The sequence below is a fragment of the Amblyomma maculatum genome, unplaced genomic scaffold, assembly GCF_055883805.1.
Source record: "Amblyomma maculatum isolate TAMU_Amacu unplaced genomic scaffold, ASM5588380v1 scaffold_13, whole genome shotgun sequence".
In the NCBI taxonomy this organism is placed as follows: Eukaryota; Metazoa; Arthropoda; class Arachnida; order Ixodida; family Ixodidae; genus Amblyomma; species Amblyomma maculatum.
Window position 1 is genome coordinate 1,565,699 of NW_028146738.1, and position 6,000 is coordinate 1,571,698.

Here is a 6,000-nt window from a genome sequence, read left to right on the forward strand (position 1 = left end):
TGATAATAATAGTGGAAGTCTTCCCCATCCGCCGCACCCCAGCGACCGTTGGGTTCTGTGGATCCTTCTTCAATGCTCTGAACAACTGTTCTTCCGTGAATGTATCACAGATCCCATGGACGACTCCTCGGCCGCAATCCTCCGGTGCGATCAGATTGGCCACCACTTCATGCTCCTTGTCATCGAGTTTAAAGCAACGGATTGCGGCTACCTTCACGCCTCGACTAAAGTCCAAGGAATGAAAGAGCACCGTACCTTGCTTTCCGTTGACACACCATGAGTCCAGCTCCGACCAGCTGACTCCGGCAGCCATGGCGAGGGCCTGACTAAGCAGCGGGCCCGACGTGCGTTTAATGACGGCTAGACCTTCACGAGGCCTAATAATCACCTTGATACCTTCTTCCGTGAACCTCGGAAGATTTATAGCTATTGACCGTTCAGCCAATTTTCTTCTAGTTGCTTTACAAGCGCCATGAGCGGCTTCCCCGTTTGGAACGCGGTGTTGCACCACCTTGTCCTCCTTGGAATCATTCAGAAGCGTCCGCTTGGTTTTCGATTCAACCTTTTTCCTGAGCGTTTGTACCCAGGTGCTGTTGTAGTCTTCTGGATCAAGGTCAGTACCTTCTACGGTCACGTGCATCGTCATTTTTGGTCCACAAACGCGGCGGTAGACCAGCGGTGAAGGGCCTCCGGGCCGGTCTCCTCGGCCGAAGCCGCGCTAGGCCAAACGGGCGCTAGCGTTTCGCCGGTGGTCTGCACAAGACCGACAATAAAAACCAAACTGCTGCACTCACAGTCACAAATTCGGTGTCCACAAGATCACGACGCCTTCCGACGCACAATGGCACCACTGAAACCAAATTCCGGTGAACATTTCTGGCACATCGAGACAAAAAGTGTGGAGCCGACGCAAAACGCGTCCGCACTCCTCAGCCCCTGGTTGCCAACCAAGATAGGGTAGAGATGTTTCAGAGCGGCAAGATCGCCTAAGGCCAATTCGGGGCCTTGTGCGGCCTTTCATGCGCAGACCCAGTTGGGCTGATTTTATTCTTACAGCATGGAAAACAAACATGTGTTGCATTTGACCGCCAGTATAAATCTTAAGAAGTGCCCGTGTGGGCAGCATGAAGGCATGCCCGGTTTTCAGCCCTGCCGCAAAGTACGCGGTACCTATTCGGCTTTTAAGTTGGCAACCCAATTAGAGGCAGCCCGTCTTTTATTTGCTTTAGGCTCACATTTGCATCGGATCTGCGCTAAAGTGCCTCGCAAGAGACCATTGCGAGCAGAAGCTGGAAGGATTACTTCCCTGCCCCGCTACAGGCTATGCCGAAATTATCTAGGTTTTTGCATCCCCATTTGGGACAGCCCAGGAATTCTCTGAATGAAGTCCACATTTCCGTCTGACCTTCCCTGAAGTACCCCTCAAGAATGCCATGTAGCCAATGTAAGGGCACAACCGTATTTAGCCCCGCCGCGGCCCATGAGGGACCTAGCGGGCTTTTAAGCGGGCAGCCCCGATCAGACTAGACCAGGCTTTTTCTACACAAACCTTAAACTTTATTTTCATCGGCCCTAAAGTTCCCCATGCGGAACCCTCGAGGGCCAGATGTGGGAATATGCACTCAGTTAGCCCTTTCCACGCCTATATGATGCCCAGATGGATCACTAAAGGGGGCCCTAATGGGTATTATTTTCGTTGCCCAAGCCCAGCTTGCCCATACGGGCCCCAAGTGTGCCACGTAATGTGTGCTACTTGGGGCCGTTGAATTACAAAACTTTTAAACTCATGTGCTATGCGGTATCAAAGATGGACTTACAGCTGGCTTCAGAACATCAGACGCCTGTTGATGTTGCCACTCATATTTTATGTTTGGTTGCGATTTCGAAGGCTGATTCGAGGGATTATTAACTGAGCAGCTGCTATGCTTATTGCATGTTCCAGCCACTTTTGGAAAAGAACTACCGGACCCTAAGGTGCCAAACGCTTGAGAAGCGCTTGCGTGGGCATACCAGAGACCTCGTTGGTGGGAGGAGTTTTCATTTTAGAGGCCGAGAACATAGCAAGAACTACAAGGGCACTGGTTGTCACAGACCGAAAAAAAAGTATTCATACTTGCCACAAAATCTAGGAGGTCTCAACGAAGTGGACAAAGATGGACTTCATGACTACCGAAATCGATTTGTAAATTGTCCCAGCCACATCTGAAGCAACTGAAGTGCTTCACGAAGCTGTTTGACGCGAATTGACAGCAGCGAAATGAGACTGACTCTCGTTTAATTCCCTGTGCACGTGAGCAAACACATTTTTCTATAATTTCAACAAGCGCTGTCCCATTGCTCCGGGCAGGAGAGCTGAAGAGAGGGGTACGGTGAGCAACAAAGCAAAGGCAGCAGCTTCGCAATCGGAAGCACGCGCTTCAGCTGAGTGGGGATTACCATATTAGAAACCCTGTACGACGGATCTGCAGGCAATTGCCCGGTGTCCAAAACACCAGGAACTGCGGTAGTGCAGGGGATGAGGGTATAAAACCTCAACTCGAAATCGATACGGCCTGGCTTTAACCTCTGACAGTCAGATCCATCAGGCAAAATTTTAAATTGCAGTCTATGTGGGAAAGCGCTAGTCACCTGCAGGCCTAGTGACCGGTATACGGACAAAGCTCCAGCAGGAACAAGCGTTTTCAATAAATCTTCTGGGGCGATCCTCGTGGAAACGCCGCGGTGACCCTTCCAGGCAACGAAATGCGGGCGGAGAGAAGTACGCACAGCCAAAGTACCAAGCCTGATGAATGCTTAAGGTCACTTAGACACTCAATGTTGGCCAACGTGCTTAGAACGCGTGGTTTCCGAAATCGCTGAATTTTCGAAAAGAAAGTACAGAGTAATAAAAGAAACTCTTCCTGGATCACGTCAGACTAATTTAATTGAATGCCACCTCCATCGAACGAAACAAAAAGAACCGGCCCAGAACTACCACCATTCATAGGAAAGCATTTCAGATGTATCCATCCTGCCGGACGACTGGCCGACCAGGGCGAAGATCCCTGGCCGGGAGAAGAAACCACCATAGGTGGCTGAACAGGACCTAGACTTAAGAAAGCTACACAGTGTAACAAGCCTGCCAATGCCACCTCACAGGTTCAATCAGCCTCTGACACCGGATGCTGCTGATTGATAAATAGAATGCTGGCACTGATATGATGGTACGGGCTGTAAACTAAAAAGAGTAATAAAAAGAAACACGACGGCTACACGCAAAATTAGCACAAATTACCATGACTGAAAGTCTTAGAATTACTCCATCCTCCATCCCATACGGAACAATAGTAATATGTTCCTGATAGCCATGGTGTAAATCATGGTTGCTGTGCGTTTAAGAAGCCTTATGCCACGGGAAAGTTAACTAACACGAGAAACAATGACATGCATGAACTAAAATTTTTTAATATCTATCACAAGTTTCACAAGTGCAAAAGATTTTATAAACATCAGCTGTACGTTTATGGCCAGAGTTACCATCAAAATTCTTGAACACTGTCACATAGAAAACATTGATGCGCTGTTTTTAATTAGAGAAGTTCAGCTGCACTATTCATTACTTATACCTAACAAAAAAATGCTAGAATCTGCATGATCATAGTCAATTTCCCTCGTGTGTACGTGCCGCCCTGTTTTGAGGAAAACGACAACCGGCAAATCCGCTCACGCGCCGTGAACGTTTCAATCGAACTGTACGCTTCTTCTGGGAGCTCGAATTCCGTTTTCGAAGACTCGTACCGCCTGGGCACACAACCGCTCCGCCCTTGGTCATGGACGAGGAGCACATCGTGGACGGGGAGGACTCCGGAATAGAAGGTGAGAGCCCTCCCATTCTTCGTTTTTACTAGAATATCCGCGTAGCCTTCAATTTCTTAATACCTATAGTAACAGACGAGTTAATGCAAAACCGCACCAGTACTAATAACCGTAGTGGTCGCTCCGCAGGTCATCGTTTGTGAATGGGCGAATAGCGACAAGCAAGCAATTACTGCGTCTTTTCTGATGCACTTGTCTTCCTTGGGACACTACACGCGGCTGAACACGAGCCTCCCAGTCCATGAGGGAAATAATGCAATTGGATGCAACGTTACCTTGTGAGGAGTTAAATTCAAATGTTCCTCTCACTCTACCGATGTGATGGCGATGATGAGTTATGACCGTATAGAGCGTCGGTGGAATAGCGCCTAGCTCCTTCGTCCGCTGAACCGGCGACACGTTGAAAGAGTGCGAACTCTTCAATATAGACCATTTTGTCGCAGTCGCTGCCATTTTGTGTATGTGGCGCCATCTAGCACCCAAGTTGAGAACAACGGCTATGCTGGAGTGTGTAAGACTGTAAAGATAGTGCATTACTCGCATCAGCTAACCAGTTTAGACATTTCAGGCTATACAAGACATTTTGTGTGCAAAGGCTGCGCGACGTGAGCGCTTTCTTGTGGAATGCCCTGGCGTCCCCTAGTATACCAGAGAGGAGGAGCGGCGTTGCGCGCTCCCGTTTGAGGCTATTTTCCTCTTAGCCGGAAAAACGGTCTATAAAGGGCGGTTATTGAAAAGAGGGTCAAACACAAGGCAAATGAAGAAATGGAGGATACAAAGATGGCAGTGCTGAGGCGGCCGAGACCCGGTGCGTTTTCCCCATTTGGCACCATAACACCCCCTTAAGTCAGTTTTCCCTGATTTATGGAGCCCATCTTTCGCATCAGTCACGGTCCCATTACTGATAGCCAATGCTAGGATTTTGGAGCTAGTCAATTGAGTGCCGAGGCTATGAAAATGACTTTTTTCCCACGTCAAGCATTTCTTTGAAACTGTTGTGCGTCTCAATCATGGCTACAGCCCCGAGAACCGACACTAACTCAATAAACAATAGCAGTTCGCTGCTGGAGCAACACGTGTCGTCCACAGGCCAGTAGTCATCCCCATCCTGTCTCCGTTTTGGGGCATATACACACGGCGCATCTTCAAAGGCCCATAAAACGTTCCCTTCTCAGACACCGAAGTATGCTCGAGGCTGGCTTTGTCTAGTCCGAATCGCACATTTCGACAAAAAGCTCCGCGCCCAAGCGATGGGCATTCTTTCACCGCGGGGTGTGCGCCAGCCGTATACGACAGAGGGGCCCCAAGTTAGAGAGAGCAAAGGGCGGGACCCGAGCGACCGGCAACCTGGCCTGGCGAACAAAAAGGGACCAAGTCAGTGAGAGCAAAAAAAAAAAGGGGGGGGGGGGGGACCCCAGTGCTCGGCAAGCTATTTGGCGTCGGAGGCACCTGTCCTGACATTAGGTAACGCAAGGCAAGAACTCCATCGGAGCAGCTGGCATAGCAGTAGTAATAGAGTGCATTGACAATCATACGAGGCATGTGTTAATATTTTAATTCACGTTTATTGCTATGCGCTGAAAAGCTGTAAAGCGAATATCTCGTAACGCATTAATCCATATATTGGTCGGCTTGCATTTCCGCTAATTTTTCTTTCCTTCGATGAAACGTCTCGGGATGAAACTCTTGAACACGAATTGTTATCAGAGAGAGAGAAAAACTACTTTTCGTTCCATGAACGGGTGGCTGGATCATCTGTTGGATGAGGCTCATTCGGTGTTCAGCGCTTAGGCTGCATTATTTGAAGGGATGATATTACGGCGAATATAGCAACGCGTCCTGCGCCAAGGCCAAAAAATACGTGGCAGTCAAATAAAGCAATATAGATAACTATTGGTACCACAGTAACGGTGGGTGTTGTTGGGTGTATGACACTTTATTTAAAGATCCGTCTCAGCTGCTTCTGACGCGGAATTTGCCCTCACGCGCAACGGAAGGCATACAACATCTGAGGCTTGGTGTGTACCTTCGCCGGTGCCACAAAAAACAAATATTTAGTACTGTGAACAGCACATGCAATACCTTTTGCTTTAAGATCGTCTCAAATACGGATTTCTCGGTCGCATTAAGGTCACTGCGGTTATT